Here is a 19555-nt window from a genome sequence, read left to right as displayed (position 1 = left end):
AGATAGATAGATAGATAGATAGATAGATAGATAGATAGATAGATGGATAGATGGATAGATGGATAGATGGATAGATGGATAGATGGATAGATGGATAGATGGATAGATAGATAGATAGATAGATAGATAGATAGATAGATAGAGCACTTAATCTTATTTGATTGAGAGTACTCAGTCTGGAGCACTCAATCCTGTGTGTCTTCATCACATCCCTTCCCTCAAGGCTTAGGGAGCTGTGCAGATGAGGAGGCAGAAAGATTGTTAAGAGCCTAAAGTGATGGATGACTCCAAGGAAACAGTGTCTTCCAGACACACAGGAAGGAAGCCCGGAAGAACTCACAGAGACTACGACAGCATGCACAGGGCCTGCACAGGGTCAAGCCAGACTGGTCCCAGCACTGGACACAGGCTTCCACTATTCACCAAGAAGCTATCTGTAATTGATACCCACTTCAAAGGGAAAACCAGTTTGCTCCAACAGAGTCTCAGTGAGTATGTTAACCACACTTCGGAGTAGGCCCCAAGCCCAGCAGTAGATGGCCAACACGCAATGAACTCAATGGCATTTTTGCAGACTTTTTGTCTCATTTTGCTTTGTTTGGGGCATTTTTTCCCTTCTTATTGATCTTTTGTTTATTTTGATTTGTGTTTTTGAAGGTGTTTCTTGCTTTGTCTGTTTTTAAAAGTCAGAGAAAGAACATAAAATTAGGTGGGTAGCGAGGTGGGGAGGGAAAAACATGATCAAAATATATTTATTGTGTGAAAAAAAACTTGCAATTAAAAAAAAATGTCCAGGTGCTTTAGAAACCACAGTGAAAACACATCCCATTCTTTTACTAGGCAGGTAGGGGTATAACCTAGTTTGGACTGGGGTGTACAGGAAGTTGGAAAGGACAGATTGGGCTTTCATTAGCAGTTCAGGGAGCACTGATCCTGTCTACCATGGTCAGTTCACATAGCAATAACAGGGACTGTCTGCAGGTCCACTCCATAGCTAGCCTAGGCAGCACTTCCCAGATCCAAGGGGCTCTGAACTCTGCTCGTTCAGTAAAGATGAAACGAAGATGCGCAGACCTCCAGACTGAAGCAACCTGAGCTGGCATGCTTATCTTTCATCTCAGTTAGTTGCCCTGAAGTAAGAGGGCACGAGAAGGGCTCTACAGCCCCAGGAGCCTTAAAGTGGGTTCCATTGGTCACCAGGGCTTCCCTCTCCATCTCATGTTCCCTCAGCCCCTAGACACAATGTCCCTTCCGATAGCCGACAGTATCCTGAGGCTGGTCCCGTGTTGTTCCATGGAGCCCTTCTACCTCTGAGATCAAGAACATTATCCTTTTGGGTTTGCTCTTCCATCCTCCGGTGCTTCTGCCTCCTGCAAGGATGGGGATGGGATGTAGGCTTTGTGTAATTTTAGCTTTGCCCATGACCCTGATCTCCCTTGCTAAACTTGATCATTCTTTCATCTCTCTGCTTGCCAGTGTCGGGTCCTCCTCTCTCACTCTACGAGAGTCTAGCCATATGCATCGGTTGGGGCAAGGGCTCTCTTTCTGTGGTAAGGTTTCAAAAGGATTAAAGCCTCAAATGCTTTGAGCTTGACAATGACCTTAATCCTATAAAGAGTCCTTTTCTTCCTTTTTCATTTTAACACACACACACACACACACACATACACACACACACACAGAGAGACAGAGAGAGAGAGAGAGAGAGAGAGAGAGAGAGAGAGAGAGAGAGAGAGAGAGAGAGAGAGAGGAGAGCTCTGTAATAGGCTTCACTTAAACCATGCCTTCCCATAGATTCCAAATAGATAAATGCAGTGGACTTTTTAATCCCCTGGGGCCTGTTTCCAAGAGAACAGTTCTTTCCTTCCTATATGTGGACAGCCTCAGGTCTCTAGTTCTGGGGTTGCCACAACACCCAGGGACTTGTAAAGTCTTGTCCTGCTTGCAGATTCCTGAATGCATAGAATTAGATAAATACGCTGTTTGTTCAAATCCTCCTATGGTTTAAAACACCAGACCACGACAAATATGGAGTTTTTGAGCTCAAAACCTATTAAAGGGGTTTATGTGTAGCTAAAAATAGAGGAACATTCATTCCATTCTTTTCTTATTAGAAGCTGGATGGGCTTTGCCAAATGTGTCTCCAAAAATACATCTCCCCAGCCCCTGTCAATAGCCATATTTGCTGCCACCCCCAGCAGGGTAGATTCTGTATTCCCCAGTACAATAACCACAGTACAAGGGAATCCTCCATAAAATACCATCTTAGCTCAGGAGCACACAAGTACATGCTTTCAAGAATGAAGATTTTTTAGCAGGGCGGAGTGGCGCATGTCTTTAATCCCAGCACTTGGGAGGCAGAGGCAGGCAGATCTCTAGGACAGCCAGGGTTACCTAGTGAGACCTTGTCTCAAAATAATAATAATAATAATAATAATAATAATAATAATAATAATAATTTTAAAATGGAGATGTTTAAAATGACTTTTCAGCAAAGTAACTAAGAAATGCTAGAAATGTACCAGGAGGAAAATTTAAGAATGTGGGCTGGCTCCAGAGTACAGAGAAGGTGGCAGCAGACAGAAGAGGGCCCCAGTTATAAGAAACCTTCACTGATTTCTTACAAAGGCTGTCTTCAGCAGTAAATAGAATGCTACCAAATTCAGAAGCTAGACAGATAATAATTGAATCTCTGGCTTTTGAAAATGCTAATGCACAATGCAGTGGCTCCAGGAAGCTGTAGACCTTGTCTGCTTCTGAGAGGCCAAAGCCAGCCAGGCTGGAGCTTGACTCTTCATCTGCTTCTGCCCTCTTGTGCTTTTCTGTTTCATGAGTCTAAGACAAATAGCAGAGATGGGGAGATGCTTGGAGATGACCTCCCCAGCCAACAGCAAAGAGTCATTGCTTCGAGGACAATCTGCAGTGTCTGTGTGAAACACAGTGACCTCAGTAATACAAAGTACAATGGGTACAGTTATGAGGAGGACATTTGCATGTGCCAGAAAATTCCTGTGCCGCATGAGAAGCTGCCTTTTAGAATCACAGATAGAAGTCCTCTTTTCTTAGGTACACTTGACTTTACTTGTCCCCCATTTCCTGCCAGGACAGTCCAGTTGCTCTGGATGGTTCCCGCTAGTCCAGGATTTTTTTCTCTGTCTGATCCCACCCACTTTAAGTCTCTGTGGCCTTCATCCTGAGGTAGGATCTGATGTGGACCTTCTTTAGGTTCACCATTGAAATCCATTTGCACAAGATCCACAGATGCCACCATGATTAATTGCCTGGAATTAGTAGTGTCTGGTTTATGTCATAGACTTCATAGCTTCCACTTTCAAGACCTCCCCTTTCAGGGCCCCTCTTGGTGGCTGCTATGTCCTAGATGTGGGTTATCTCCCCGAAATTCATACATCAGAAACTTGATGCCTAGGTATAATCATATTGAATAGTAGCTGTTCTTTAAAAGGCCGAGAGACGAGTGAGAGAGGATTAGATCATAAGGGCACTGTCCTTTAGATTAATGCCTGTCTAGAGGGACTGGATAGCTACCTAAAGAGCAGGTTTTTATAAACAAGGTTTGTCATTCTTGGCTCTTTCTTGGCTCTATGATTTCTTTCTCACCTGTGATATCTTTTATATGAATGCCTGCCCGGGTGGTGGTATTTAGATTGGTGTCCTTACCAGGCGTTGGAGTTGGTACCATGGCCTTAGACCTCCATAAATGTGAACTAAATAAATCTATTTTCTTTATAAACTGCTCAGCCACAAATGTTCACACAAAAACAGACTAGGACGGTGGTTATGAAAATGTTTTGAAGCCAGGTGGTGGTGGCGCACGCCTTTAATCCCAGCACTTGGAGGCAGAGGCAGGCAGATGTCTGTGAGTTCTGAGGCCAGCCTGGGCTACAGAGTGAGTTCCAGGAAAGGCCGCAAAGCTACACAGAGAAACCCTGTCTCGAAAAACCAAAAAAAAAAAAAAAAAAAAGAAAGAAAGAAAGAAAGAAAATGTTTTGAAACTAGATGAGGAAGAAAGTTGTTGACTTTGCAAACATACAGCTGAATTTACACTTTAAAATAGTTAATCTCATGTAAATTTCATCTCAATTAAACAAAAGCTATGACAACTTCTCTCATTGCTATGACCAAACACCTGTTAAGAAGCAGCTTAAGGACAGGAAGTGGTGGTACACACCTTTAATCCCAGCACTCAGGAGGCAGAGGCAGGAGGAGAGTTTTATATTGGTCCATGCCTTTGGTTTTCCTTGGTAAATGTACCATATACCTGGCTTCTCCACTGTATCTTATGCATTACTCATATAACCTCACACACAGTCCTTTCAGATGCTCCATGCAGGTTATATGAGGTGCTACTTGTCTCCAGTCTGAAAAGCTTTCCGAAATCCTAGTGCAAGCACAAACTACCTGTTTACTCTTGCATCATCCTGAATGCCTGCAAAACCAGCAACACACCCAAGTTCTTCTGTCCATTCAAGATATAGCCCCCTCAGACCCATGGGTACAGCAGCCTCTATGCATCTTCATGGTTGCACTGCTGGCCCCCAAGACTTGCTTTATGCAAATGCTCTCAATGGAAAATGTTCAATTGAGTTTACAGTGTTATACCCTGGAGTTCAGTGGGTGGGAGCTTGAGGCACTGTCTTTATTGTTCCTGTTCAAAAGACAAGGTTTCTCCTTAATGGTGCTATCTTTTTAAACAATTACCACCACTTCGTCCACTCCTGCTCCATCTCCAACTTTAATTGAGATCATAACTCCTTTCCACACCAAAGTGAATAATTTTTCTCCATCTTTCTACTCAATTTTTTCATTTCTATCATTGTAAATCTGGGTAAATGCAGTAAAGCAATAACCATACCATGTTATAAATATTACTCGTGCTTAAAATTTCCTTTGTCAAATATATTGGTCCATTACTTTTTAATTCAGCCTCACTCGAGGTTTCTGGACATAGGATGAATGTAACCAGGTTCTTTTGGGTTATAATTGCCCTTGAGCCCAATTCCCAATTGAGTTCTTACTCTCTTCTGAAACTTCTTGAGAATAATATTTCCCACACTCCTTTCTACTGGCACTTTGATCCTCTGAACTCCTTCCAGAATCACTTGTGAAGCTCTGTTGAGAATACTCTAAGGCTTCTCCAGTCCACAGCTCTGGACTCTTCCACATTCTTCCCACAAACTAATCCTAATGGCCTAACAACCACAAGGATAGTCACAACAATAATCTGACTTCTCTGTATTTTCTGTATTACTTACTTTGCGAATTACTCTGACCAAAACTTGAAAGTAAACAACTTAATAGAGGAGAGGCTTGTTTTGGTTGATGGTTGGAGGGATACCATCTATCACGGTAAGGAAGGCACGGTGGCCAGTATCTTTGGGACAGTGGGAGCTTGCTGCTTCTGCTAATTCACATCTCTGCAGATTAGGAAGCAAAGAGTTGAAAGGAAGTGAGGCCAGGCTAGAAAACCTCAAATGCCTGACCTTCACAGCCTTCCAGAATATTGCCTCCAGCTATGAACCAACTAATAAAACATGTGAGCCTATGGGAGTATTTCACATTCAAACCATAATACTCTTTGTCAAGTCCTTCTTTTAGGCTGAGCCAGCTTCCTGCCTCAGTCCTTCTCCCTTTCTTGGACCCAGCCAGGCCTCTGTTTGGGGTGCCAACATTTTCTCTTATGAATATCAGCATTGTAGACCTGGCTATGAATAGCATTCTATCTTAATGAAGTGTGGTGAAGAGGACCTTGAGTGCAAAGAAATGTTGTTTTTTCATAAACCACTAGTGTCTTTGGAATTCTATCCCCAACAGGTCTGGAGGCCCTGGGACAAAGAATACCTGAGAGCAGGCAGCTAGGAGTTTCTGGATCTAGGCATTAAGTGTGTTGAAATTCAAATGAAATTTTCTTAATTGCTAGCATTTGTATTGATAGCAGTTTACAAAACACTTTTCACCACGATTCCTTACTTGTTTTCACAACCACTCCAGGAAGCAGATTTCATCCTCATCTTAACAGATGAGAAAGCTGACACTCAAGGAGGTTAAGTGACTTTGCTCTCTAACAAGTAAAGAACAAGCCTTCCACTTCCCCGTGAGAGCTCCCAGGTGGGAATCTGTGCATTATGTCCAAGTTTTCCTCAGCTGAGCACTGCCGTGGGGGTGGAAACTTTCTCATCATACCAGTAGTCTGTTTGTATTGCTATAAATGGGAGGTAGGGGTAGTATAGTTCATACATGTCCTGCTCTAAGAGAGCACGTGGTCTCCATGAGGATGGCCAAAGCTCTGAGTTCCTGCGACTGTGTGTTGCTGGAACTCAGTGGCACCCACTGGAGAGTAGCTGGGTCATAGGAAAAGTCAGCACACTGGGCTCTGGAGTTGGACAACTCAGCAAGATGCCCAGGTTCACCAAGCCTCAGCTCTTGACTGTCCTTGTTTGTCTAACGGAGGCCGTGAGAGGACTAAATGAGAAAACGTCCACAGTTGTTGGCATCCATACAAGCAAGCTCTCGTCCACAGTCAACATCCCCAGTAACAAGTGAGTTTGGCATTAGCTGATCCTATGTATTTTGGGCTTCCTGTGCAACTAATTTAGTCTAAGCTGGATGCCCTTAATCTTACATATCAGAATCTACAGAGTGCTTAAAACACCATCATATTGAATGACAGATGTTATTCAATTTGAGTTTTTCAACACTTAGGCACAAAAGAAATTTACAGAAAGAAGTTTATTCATAAAAATATTTTCATGTTTTTATCTATTTCTTTCTTTGTGTGGTTTATCAAGACAGGGTTTCTCTGTGTAGTTTTGGTGCCTGTCCTGGAACTTACTCTGTAGACCAGGCTGGCCTTGAACTCACAGACATCTGCCTGCCTCTGCTTCCCAAGTGCTGGGATTAAAGGCATGTACCACCAAGTCCAGCTCATCTATTTCATTTTTATATCAGATATATGTATATGTATATATATAAATATAAGATATGTCTATATCTGTATAAGCATATATTGCATGTTTAGATATATGTATGTGTCTACATGTATGTATCCACAAATATACATGTCTATGCTGATATTTGTATACATGAATCAGACATATAATATATATATGACCTTTCAGTAAAACTATTTTTATGACTTTAAAATTATATGTGTATATATGTGCTAATGTTTTAATCTTTAAAAATCTACTAAAATACAATAACTAATAGATAAAAACACTAAATAAGGTGTTTCTCTGTTAAAGAAAGATATTTAAGAATATAGAAGAAATGACAATGTTTCTACTTTCCTCTTTCCTTTTGCTTTCTGAGAGAAAATAGAGGTGAGATAGTTTTCTACAATTTTGAAAGCAAACCACATTTGTCTGTGATGGCACGTTGAAGAAGCCGCCATTTTTAATAAACCTGACTAATGACTAAGTGTGAATAAAACAGAAATGTGAGTAACCAGGCAGAATTTATGTCATCCTAAAACTGGAATAAAAATCTATGATATGGAAAAATGCCTTTGGGGGTTTGGCCAAGTTCTTAAATCAGGGTCTGGGCATAATGGCTGTGCTCGGGATACAGCATCCAGTCACACAGAAAAAGCCTATTAAAAATTAACAAAATAGTTTTCGAGACGATTTTAAGCATTATGAATTGGCAAATGGCAATGACCAGCTGATCAGGTGACTGGTTTGATTCTTAATAGCCAATTGTAAAGGAAATGGCCCACAGCAGCTTTCAGGCACTGGCGCCCATCAGCGCAGAGATGGAGGTGTGGGGTACATTCCAATGTAAGGATCCGCAGTTCTCCAGGGAGCAAACACGAAAGTCTGATTTCTCATCAGTACTGAGTGTTGCCTAGCATATCAAGATTAAGTCTGGCACTGGGAGGAGGGGTTTATATTAGAGTGGGTTTTAGAGTTGGAGACAGTAGGGTAAGAATCGCTGGTTTAATCATTTTGTTTTCTTATACCATTGTGTTAATCATTGTTCTCCCTAGTCCCCGGTAGTTCCTGATGTTTTTACATGTTGGGGCCTGGCCCAGCTTATAGGGACTGGCATACCCACAACTGCTTCCTTGGTCAAGCTCTTATATTCTACACTGCGGCCCCTTCATCCCAGAACCACGAGTCAGGCTGCTAGCAAGAAGGTCTATTCTCTGAAATAGACCTCAAACTGGTCAAACCTAAACCGATTTATCTTGCCTCACCCATTCCTCCCTGCAGAACCACCATAATAAACCCCTGGTTCCAGAGCCACAGCTGCCACGCCCCCCATACCCTCCAGCATCTTCTTGGCACCAGGGAAGCCCCACCTGCTTAAAGCCAAGATGTCTAGCGAGCCAACTAAGGCCAAGGCCACCAAAAAAGTGACCCCAGTGGGCTATGTCCAATGTCTTCACAATGTTTCACCAGTCCAAGATCCAGGAGTTTAAGGAGGCCTTCAACACGATTGACCAGAACTGTGGCCGCTTCATTGGCAAGGAGGACCTGAATGACATGCTGACCTTTCTGGGGAAGAACCCATGGATGACTCTGGAGGGAATGGTTAGTAAGGCACCAGGACCTATTAACTTCACCCTGTTCCTCACTCTGTTTATGGAAAAGCTGAACAGCACGCACTCCCGAAACACCTTCACCTGTTTCGGTGAGACCTCAGGTTTCATCCATAAGGACCATCCTAAAAGAGCCACTTGGCACCATGGGCAACAGTTTCCTAGATGAGAGACTGGACAAGATGTACTATGAGGCACCTTTTGATAAGAAAGGCAAGTTCAACTACACAGAGTTCACCCACATCCTCAAAAAAGTGGCACCAAGGACAAAGAAGACAGCTAGGCAATCCTTAGCCTTCCCAGTGCTCAGGCCCCATCCCAGTTACCTCCTCAACATTCACATACTCATTGGTACCAGCTCTGTGTCATGGCCACCACCCTCCCCATTAGGGGCTAGGGTTCCAGCTCTCAGGGAAGAAAATGAGCCTCAAGACTCACAGGGTATATGCAGCAGCCTGGAGCAGGAATTCCTAGCACTAGGAAGGGTCTCTGACATCCATAAGGAAGGACCATAGTCTGGGGAGGGGATCCAAAAGAGGGACCAGCATGCACCAAGGGGAAGACCCTGAAGATATGGGTGGGGCCTTGGTTATGCCTTCATTTTCCTGGGCTACTCCCAGGAAGAAAGCACCCATGTCTTGGTGCTAGACCCTAGTTTCCAGCATCTCTACAAAGACATACACATTTACCATGTCCCTTTAAAGGATGACAATTCTCACTTATGCCTGTCTGGTCACCAGCTCACACTCACCTCACCAGGGAGTAGTGCTCAGAATGCACACATAAAAGGTGATTGTCTGAGGCGATTCAGTCTTAATAAAAGGCTGAGCACAGCAAAACAATAAAAACAAAATCCTCTGGCTCAGCAGGGTGGTGGTGGTGGTGGTGCACACCTTTGATCCCAGTGCTCAGGAGGCAGAGACAAAGGGATCTCTGTGAGTTCGAGGCCAGCCTGGTCTATAGAATGAGTTCCGGGACAGCAAAGGACAGCTAATGCTACACGGAGAAACCCTGTCTCAAAAAAAACAAAACAACAAAACATAAAATGAGGCTGGAGAGTTGGCTCAGTGGTTAAGAGCCTTGACTGTTCTTCCAGAGGACCCCAGTTCAATTCCCAGCACCCACATGGTAGCTCACACTGTCTGTAATTCCACTTCCAGGGGACCCAACACCCATGGCAAGACACCAATGCATGTAAAATAAAAATAAATAAACTAAAAACAAAACAAACAAAAAATCCTCTGGCTCATGGTTCCCTTCTCTCTATTTTCTAACATTCCTGGTGTATCACATTTGGCTCTGGGTGGCATATCCCTCCTTAGGATCTTTTTCGATGGCTGTCAGTTTCTGATTTTGCCTTCTCCTAAACTGAATGAGAATAAAACCTATATTTTTAAAAAATATATATACATCAAAATGCCCCGAGTCTCAAACCACATGTATGAAAACGCCAAGCATTCAGAGAAGGCAAAACCGAGTTGACTTTGAACTGTACAGTACAAAGTGTCTGGTGGCTGCTGAGACACCAGTACTTCTTTCAACCAGTCGGGGGACATCGACAAATACCCGAGCAGAGACCCAGTGGTTGTACATATACTTGTGGGATCTTGACCCCACATTGCACCATTGGTTGCCCTGTGGTGGTGGAAACCCAGTGGGGGAGGCTGCTGGTAGGCAAGACGGCCAAGGCTAGGTAGGAGAGGCTGGAAAGGACACTGTAATCAGAAAGGACAAAATCTGCTTACTCATAAACTGGGGGAGCAGCAGAGGAGGAATCAAAATGACCCAGATTTTCAAACTTTGGACTCAGGAAGGACAGAGGGACTCGGGTAGAAGGACGCTGGAAATATGGAAAGGGTTAGAAGCAAAGAATCATGGGCTTCCTCGAGTCCTCTCTGCAAACCCTGGTGAGAGAAGCCAGCAGGTGTGCCCTCAACAAGCATTTGTTACACTCTTTCCAGCCTCTGTCCCGAGAAGATAAAGCAATAAACGAGCAAAGGGACCACCTATTGCAAGCTAAGAGTCTGGGAAGAAACGTGATTATGGGCACGATGCTCTGCCATTAGAGAACATCATGACCCAGGCCAAGGGCTCACCCACACCTCTTATCTCCAGCAGTGCGTTTTACCCTTGAGAGCACATTCACGTCTGCCTTGTCAACCTCCCTGCCGCTGGCACCAAGATGTCATCGGAGGTTTCAGCAGACAAGCCAGGGTTGGTTCTGACCTGCCTAGGAATCCATATGCACACATTCTCCCTTAAGTTTATAGATGTGTGTTGTTAAAGAACCACATACATGTACAGGACCAGTGTTTGTGAGTTTCCAGCGTGTACAAAAACAACAACAACAAAAAAAACCAAACCAAAACAAAACAAAACCCTGCAGCTGTTACTTGTTCCTGGTACCCAGGTCAAGTTGCCCTTTCACCCGGCTCCAAGGACCCTCCTCAGTTACCCGATGCACTAGGTTTTACTTCCTTTCTGCCTGCCAGATAATTGCGTTTCTGCCCCTTCTTTGCCACGAAGTCTGGTAGTCACAGGTCAATTAGAAGTGTATCCATGGGCAAAAAAAACATAGTGCGCACTTACAACACGCTTTCAGCTTTTCCCACTGTCCGTCCGCCTCCGCCCTCTGAAGCTGCAGGGCCAGCATCTGTGCTTATGTGGGTAAAAGCTGTGGGTATTTTCTTGATTGGCCTAAATGCCGTAAGCAGTTCCGTCTAGTGTCTCTCATTAGGGCTGAATTTAGGTAGATTAGAGGTGGTGGTGGTGGTGGTGGTGGGGGGGGTTAGAGAAGCCAAACGGAAGGTAAAAGGTTTTCATCACTTAATAATGCCAATTTTATCATCACTTACAATAACTTCCATTAGGGTAATAAGGCATTAAGTATATGTTGATTGCAAATAAGCTGGCTACATTTGCTAATTGTAAGGAGACTGATTTTTTTTTTCTTCCTAGTTGAGTCGTAATTTCAAACCATCTCCTCTTCCTAAAAGCAGAGCATATCAAGGGAAGGTGGCATACACACTACAGAGACGGAAAATGAGATTTGGGGAGCTATTTGGCGAGTGACTGATTGCTCCATGGAAATAAATGGAGAATTCATCTTCAGAAATGAAAGGTATAAATGGCTAGCTCTGGCTGATTGGCTCTCGCCTTCTCTCCCCCCGGGGTCAAATTAATATGTTTACGACTGATAAGCGGATTTGGATCTCCGAGGAGGTGGATGCCACATGCCGTTGCACAGTGCTGAGATCTCCCCTGAGCACATGGTCCCCACCAAGATTAGGCATGAGTTACCTGCCTCTGCATTTTGTGAGTTGTCCATCGCCGTGAAGTGCTGCTGGTTTAAGGAACAGAGAGGCGTTGGCAACATGATATTGTCATTTAGGACTGCTACAGAAGTACAGAAAAGTACAGTTGGCCAGCCCTCGAGTGACGGCCGCGTCTCAGTGGGGGTGATGTCACCTCTGCTACAAGCAAGGTACGCCTGCTCTGTCAGTTCATATGGACCAAATTAAAACGATTTGTTTCCAATTTGATAAAAGACAACCCTGGCTGATTTGAAGTCTCTAAAAGTATAAATGCCCAGAGCCCCTGAATAGAAAGTGGACTTTCGGAGACAGCTCCATTTGGGTTTCTGGAGCGGGAGATCATTTCTTTTTAGCCACAGACATTTTTTCATCTGTTTCTCACCAATATATTCAGATGTGTTTGGCTTGGAAGGAATAAAAAAAAATAACTCAAATTCCAATCTAAAAAGCAGTGCTGATAACTTTTCATTGTGTTGTGTTTTCAACCACAGTAGTTCTTGCTTGGCAATGGTTTGGCTTTCAAAAGTTCCAGTCACCCTGTGGTCAACTGCAATTGGTCAATGGGAAACCCAGAAAGAAATTATGAACAAGTTTTTAAATGTATGTTGTTCTGAGCAGGGTGATGAAGTCTTGCACCGTATTGCCCTATTCTGCTTGGGTACGAACCTGAGTTTTTATAAGGACGTGAAGATCAGTGTCACATCTGGCAAGACAGGGCTGATTTGAAGGGCTTGCCTAGCTAGCCTCATCATCTCTATGCTCTGCTCACCTACCATCAGATCAATGTGCAGAAGTGCCCAAGACAGTCCAAAGCATGGGGCACATTTCTCCATCACTACTATTGCTGAGAACCTGAGGGCCACCTGCCTGCTGATTACACTTGGAAACATCTCTCAAGTTGCTCTAGCTTCCTTTCTACAAGTAAAAAAGCATGAGAGTAAGCTCTGTCTTTCTGCAAGTTTCCTGAGGCCAGGCCAAAAAAAAAAAAAAATTGGCATATGTCAAATTCTAACACTCCCAATAACCCTATGTTATATTAATTCCCACAGACACTGTTACTGTGTGTGGAGTTTATCTGAATCAAAGTCAAGGAAGTGGTGATCCAGAAGGTCTTAGACCAAGAAAGTCTAGAAACTCCTTAATATAAGAGGTTTCCTTGAATTCAATCTTTTTCATTTACATAACATAATTAAATGGGTGCATCCTTTCTAGAGAATTCCAGAGACCTGGTAGAAACAAGGTTTATACATTGATCCTGCACTGAAGATGGTTCCTGCTGTTATCTTCTGTCTCTTCAGACTGCAAGTTGTGTTTTAAAATCTATAATCAGTGGCTGGAGAGATGGCTCAATGGTTAAGAGTACTGGCTGCTCTTCCAGAGGACCTGGGTTCAATTCCCAGCACCCTCATGACAGCTTGTAACTGTTGTAATTCCAGTCCCAAGGGATCTAACATTCTCTTCTGGCCTCTCCAAGAACCAGGCATGCACGCACACGGTGCACAAACACATATGTAGGCAAAACACTCACATGCATAAAAAAAAAAGAATGTGTACTGAACTTGCAAAGGACTGGAGCGCCCTAGTTTGTGGCTCACAACTGCCTGTAACACCAGCTCCAGGGGATCCTATATTCTCTTTGGCCTCCATGGGCACTGCACTCACGTGTACACTTAATTAAACATTAAAAACTTGCTTGGCAGCTGGCAGCACATGCCTTTAATCCCAGCACTCGGAAGGCAGAGGCAAGTGGATCTCTGTGAGTTCCAGGCTAGCCTGATCTACAGAGCTAGTTCCAGGACAGCCAAGGCTACACAAAGAAACCCTGTCTTGAAAACACAAAAACAAACAAAAAACGTTGCTTGGCTTAGCTAAACGAAAAGTCACTAAGTTAAACTGGTTCTGGTGGTGCTGATGGTGCTGTGTGCACCCCTACAACTAATCTTTGGGAGTTGCAAGTGTAGGGATGCATCATCTTTTTGGGTTGTTGAGTGTCTTTGCAAGGTGCCATGTGGAGCGGGGCTCAAAAGCACAACGCAGGCCCCATAGTTCCAACACTGACAATCTTTATATTAACAAGAACAGAGTTCTAATTATGTTAAATACTGCCAAAATTAGGCCCAACTGTTCAATTTTCCACGTGTTCTTCTTAATTAGAAATGAAATGAAAGAGAAAATGAAACCATCAAAATTACATAAATAAAAGCAGATGGAATCCAGTTTGGGGAGGTCTGCTCTGTAATAACATTCCCTTTAATAAAATCCATTGGTTAATTTGATTGATAAAAGCAGCGTTAAAATTAAATAAGAATTAACATACACTTGGGTAAATATTTGTAGCTTTCTTCATGTGCTGCCATGATAAAGGTAATTTAGCTTAAAAGGAAACCATCATCTCTCTTCAGAACTGAGAAAGCATTACTAATTGTGTGTGTTAATATGGTACAATATGGGACTGAATAGAGATTTTTATCTTAATAACATCTCCATTAAATTAAAGACAGTGTTGTATGACAAGAAAGATAAGTCTGTTTATTCCAAAGGAGCAGAGCAAATGAGCAACTGTGGAGAGATGCTGGAACTAACATTTGGGCATTCCAGCAAACAAGGGCATTTGCCACTGCTGTTGTAAGCAAGGGTTTGGGGGGGGGGTAAATCTAGTTTCATTGCCAAAGGCGATACTTTAATTATGGCATAAAAGATACTCATCTTTCCCTTTCTGTGTCTGGTGGGTATTTTTGAAAAGAAGATGCTGAATGGGGAATGACCAAATCCTGTTACAATGGTATAACCATCCCTCTGGATTACTTTACCAGCCTGTGGACACCAGCATGTGAGTAGCTGGGCTCCTGCAGATGGGAGTGAAAATTAAAGATTAACTGTAGGAGTGATGGCGTGGGGCTTCAGTGCTGTGCCTAGTCCCAGAGCATCCTGTCTGTCACTTGTGAGTCTATCACATGCCCAGCCCACCCTCCTGTTCCATGGGTGCTGTCCTCAGCCACGTCCTCACCAGGATGGAGTGCCAGGATTCCCCCAGAAGCAAGATGCTAGTGAGCAGAAGCCCAGCCCTAAAAGAGACAGGGGAATCAGCTGGTAAGCCCAGCTCTCTTCCTGTTGTGGGCCTGGGAAGTCTTACTCTGGTTAACACAGCATTGTCACTAAACATTTGCCCTGGAGGACCAGGAGATCATGGAGCAGCTGTTTTGTCTGTTAATTTGCTTGGGGTTTTGTTGTTTGTTTGTTTTGTTTTGTTTTGTTTTTATAATGTCAAAAACTGACTATTCAGAGGCTGTAGATCTGTTATGAACTCCAGGCCATTGAATTGATAGGTGATCATGCTCTCTGCCATTAACTTTCTGACTCCAGGAGTAAATACCCCCAGCCACATGCATATGCAGGACCCCAACACATGTCTCTTAGTGTTGCCTTTGAACAAGCACACACGACATGCACGCGCACGCACACACACACATACACACACACACACTACATCTGATAAAAGACAGCATTATCATCAACAACCAGAGCCAATATTCAGGACAAGCTTAGCATGAAAACAGTTTGAGAATCATTATAAACCTCCTCCAAAATATGCTGTCAAGAAAGTCAGTCTGCAGAAGTAGATGCCAATCCTATTTTTATACCAGCCCTACTGAATTCTTGATATCCAGCAAAGGGAGGGGGGATCCACAGCTTAACATAAAATGGCATGTGTAATAAAACCTCACTAACAGGTTAGTAACATAAGGAGACAGATAGAAAATCTCTCCAGAGATTGCCACATCTAGAATTCCAGAAAGAGATTCTGGATGTATTGGTCTGTGGGAGCATGGGGAGCTCAGGTCTGAATTCCAGTGAGGTGGGAACACTTTCTAGTTTAAATGCAAGATTGCAGTATCTTTCTTTTAGGAAACACAGAGAGATTACACCATTCATCTGTTTCATCCAGGACTGAAAATGCAACACTCCAAACCTTCGGCTTCTCCCAGAGTGTCCGACTCCAACAAAGAGCAGATGCTGCGGCCTATCTGTTTCCTGTAGAAGTACCACAATGCCATCATCCGTTCAGGGACAGAGAGGAACTGCCTTCCAAGCTGGTATCAGGAAACCAGGGCGTTGGAATACAAGAATGATTTCCACGGTAAAAACACTGCCAGCTATTGCCTCACACATGGATTGAAAGACCAATATCTGCTTCTCAGGGTCCCAGGGGTCCAACATCCTGAAATGTCAGCATGGTGCAGAACACAGAACAAGACTTGGAGAAGATTCTGGCCAGCTCTGCATCACAGAGACAGCACAGATTCCGAAAGCCTCAGTCCCCTTGGAGGGAAGAACGGATGCACATATCAAGGCACAGGTTATCACATTTATGTCAAATCTGGACCACTTGTCTGTCTGAACCTTCCCTTTCCAAGACGCCACCTTTGGTCGAGTTACTATAAGTCCTCTGTAAGTGGCAGATGTGTGCCTTTACTTCAGCTATCAGGAAACTTCATACCGGTTTCTAGTTTCCGCAGACTCTACTCCATCAACAAAGGGCTTCATCTGTGGACTGTGACATCTCGGCTGTTTAATCATCATCTTGTCAATATGATTTTAATATTAGAATAACTCCGTAGTCCTCAAAGCAAAATTTGCATAATACCCTGGTTAGGGCTTGGGGACTATCCAAAGCAAGTCTCTTGGATGACATTCTATGGGGGATTTATGCTAATAGGTTGTCCAAATCTTCACCATAATTACAGGCCACCACATCCAATGGCCTCGTCCCTCTAAAATCTAACTGACTTTTTATATGAATCATGTATTTTGAAACAATGAATGCATGCTTCTCTTGAAAGTGCTATTAACAATGGGGTGCTCCTGCCTACCCAGCATGTCACACCTGACTTTTTAACCCACTACACATTATACAAATGAATCATGGGCATAGTGCAAATTCCAAATGTTAAAAAATAGAATAGGAAAAAGACGAACTTACTTCTGAATTGCAAGGAAGGATAGGAAACAACATTGCAAATATACATTGTCTTTTATCCCTCCAAATCAGCACACACGAGACATTAATGGTCAAAACTGTGATTGTGTCAGCTCTCCTAAAGTCAGGCTTGAGCATCATTCTTGGGGAGACGCTGGAAGGCAGAGGTGTGGATTCTTCATCTTTTGGTGTTTCCACAACCATGGGGCATAGCTAATTCCGGGGAAGTGATGGCATTCAGGAAAATAGAAGGTCATGCGACCAGGCAAGTGTGGTTTTGTTCTCAATGTGTCAGAGTAATATATTCTTTATCTAGATTCTTTTTTTTTTTTTTTTTTTTTTTTTTTTTTTTTTTTTTTTGGTTTTTCCAGACAGGGTTTCTCTGTGTAGCTTTGCGCCTTTCCTGGGACTCACTTGGTAGCCCAGGCTGGCCTCGAAAACTCACAGAGATCCTAGATTCTTAAAATATTAAAATTTTGTCAAATAGACTATCTCTCTAAGCATACTACATAGTTTTATTTTTTTTTTTGTTGAGTCTCTTCAGAGCAAAATGTAGGTATAACAATTCCCTATGTACTTCAGAATACATCTCTCATGGATAAGGACCTTACTTTATAAAACACATTTAAATGCAGCTCCAAGCACGACTTGAGAGATTACTACAAATCCTACAGCTTAAAAGACTTCTCTGGTATCCTGTAGCTTGTGTTAGGTATGAGGAGTCTGGGAGTGCCTCGCTCAGGTCTCTACACAGGGCTGCACAAAGCTGGAGTCAAGTCGTCAGCTGGGGTTGAGGTCTCATCTGAAGCTTGACCTGGGAGAAATCCATCTTCCTGAATAGAGTTTAGTCTGTACAGCAGTAAGGTAGAGGGCTTCAATTTCTTGCAGGGCTATATCCTGGAGGCTGCCTTCAGTAACTGGAGGTCACCATCAGTCCCCTCCCAAAGTAGGCAACCCACACGTGGTAACTTTTCAAAACCAGCAAGGGAGTGAGGGACTCCAGCAAGGTGGTACTACCTCTAGTCTTAGTTGAGAGACTAAGAACTAACCCAGGGACAGCGTGTTCTCAGGCAACACACCTTCGCTGGGTCTGCTGCAAACACCTCGCTGATTTCACTCATTCTTTCCACTCACTGACTATATTTATAGCTTGATCGTAAAAACCAAAGTCAGTTTCTTAGATGTTCTTTATAGTTTATTACACTCGGAGTAATACAGAGCACGTGTGGCCTCGGGACCATGCAGGCCATTGTCCATTTGCCCAATGAGACTTCTTGGACCACAACAAATAGGATGATGATTCTAGTCACACACCGGGCAATCAGAGAACCCAGTCAAGATGCCAGCTTTCCTGGCTTCCTCCCCAGTCTCTCATCAGTACCATTTGAGGTACCCAAGAGAATCTTTTTAACAGAAGGTCTTCCACAGCCTCTCTGTGACTTGCCTTGCCTAGCGTAGCTTGGCATAGGAGCCAGACATTTTGATCAAGCCCATGTGGGCATACATTCCTTACTAACAGTTATCAGTGTGGAGTTTGGTGGGTGGTCCCTCATTAACTGAGTCATGCTGGGTCCTGTGAGTTCTGAGCCTTGGCATGGCTAGTTTCCAATCTGCCCAACACACTTTTCAAATCACTGACCACCTGTGTGTAGCTTTGTGATTTAGTGAGGTATGTGGTATGTAGGTATCCAGTTCTGCCCTGAGGTTTTCTAAGTTTGTCCCTGTGAGAGTAAGCAGTATTGTTCCTCACTTCTTCGAAACCAAATAAAACTTTCTAAAAGATTAGTTATGAATAAAGTTCTGGGTAACTGAGATTTTTAATCCATGCCCAATTTTTTTTGGCATGCTTCGTCTCTAATCATCACAACCACTTTGGAGGGAGAGTATAATCATTTCCTCATTGGTCAGATGAAAAACCTGGTACAAAAGAGATAACCAGCTTTGTCTGAAGTCATATTATGGATGTGGATATGAAAGAGCCGGAAGATGAGCCCTGATCCAGGACAGGGCAAAATCTCTATCCCAGGGAATGCAAAGAACACTGTCAAGCCAAAAAGCTACGGTTCTGAGGACTCCTTGGACTCCCCAGGCCCGGGTTGACATACATTCCCAGAACAAGAATGCTCCTCAGTGCTTACCCAGACTGTTCCCTAGTCTCTCCCCAGCGTGTCTTTCTCCCCAGCCATTAATCCCCAAGAGGACTCCTCAGCCTAGGTTCAAACCCACTCTGCTCATAGGAACAACTTCTTGCTTCTCTAAAAGGACTGACTTACACTTCTCTGCTGCTCTTTTTTAGCACGTTTTTCTGGTAGGGTCAGACCTCAGTTTGGCTAGAGGCAGACAATAAGGCACTCTGGAGGTTTCCCTTTGCATGTTTTGGAAGTGTGCCCAGGGACAGCTATCTAAGAGCAGTCTCACCCTCTGATGTAAGCATTGCGCTCCATAGACTTTGACTCCCACCCCAGCATCTGTCCTGGGAAATACTTAGAGGCAGTACCTAGGAGTGGAAACAAAGGGCCACTCAGGGTTCAGCCAAGTTTAATCAGCACTGTGGGACCAACATCCAAGTAAAAACGTTTCAGTGACTCACAATAGGGCTGATACCAGGGTTTCTAGAAGTGATTAAGAGATGACAAAGTTAGAGCCAGGTCCCAACTCCAGACCTGCCCTTACTGGAAGCGGGACTCTAGGCACCTTACCTAA

General features: G+C 43.6%; 1 pseudogene; it reads left to right on the top strand.

Annotated features, from left to right (window-relative positions):
- Positions 1-8335: 8335 nt before the first annotated feature.
- LOC131926117 (myosin regulatory light polypeptide 9-like) lies at positions 8336-8843 on the top strand (annotated as a pseudogene).
- Positions 8844-19555: the final 10712 nt, after the last annotated feature.

Source organism: Peromyscus eremicus, chromosome 16_21 (assembly GCF_949786415.1).
Source record: "Peromyscus eremicus chromosome 16_21, PerEre_H2_v1, whole genome shotgun sequence".
Classification (NCBI taxonomy): Eukaryota; Metazoa; Chordata; class Mammalia; order Rodentia; family Cricetidae; genus Peromyscus; species Peromyscus eremicus.
The sequence above is the reverse complement of the archived record's forward strand: the minus strand, read 5'-3'. Positions and strand labels throughout refer to the sequence as shown.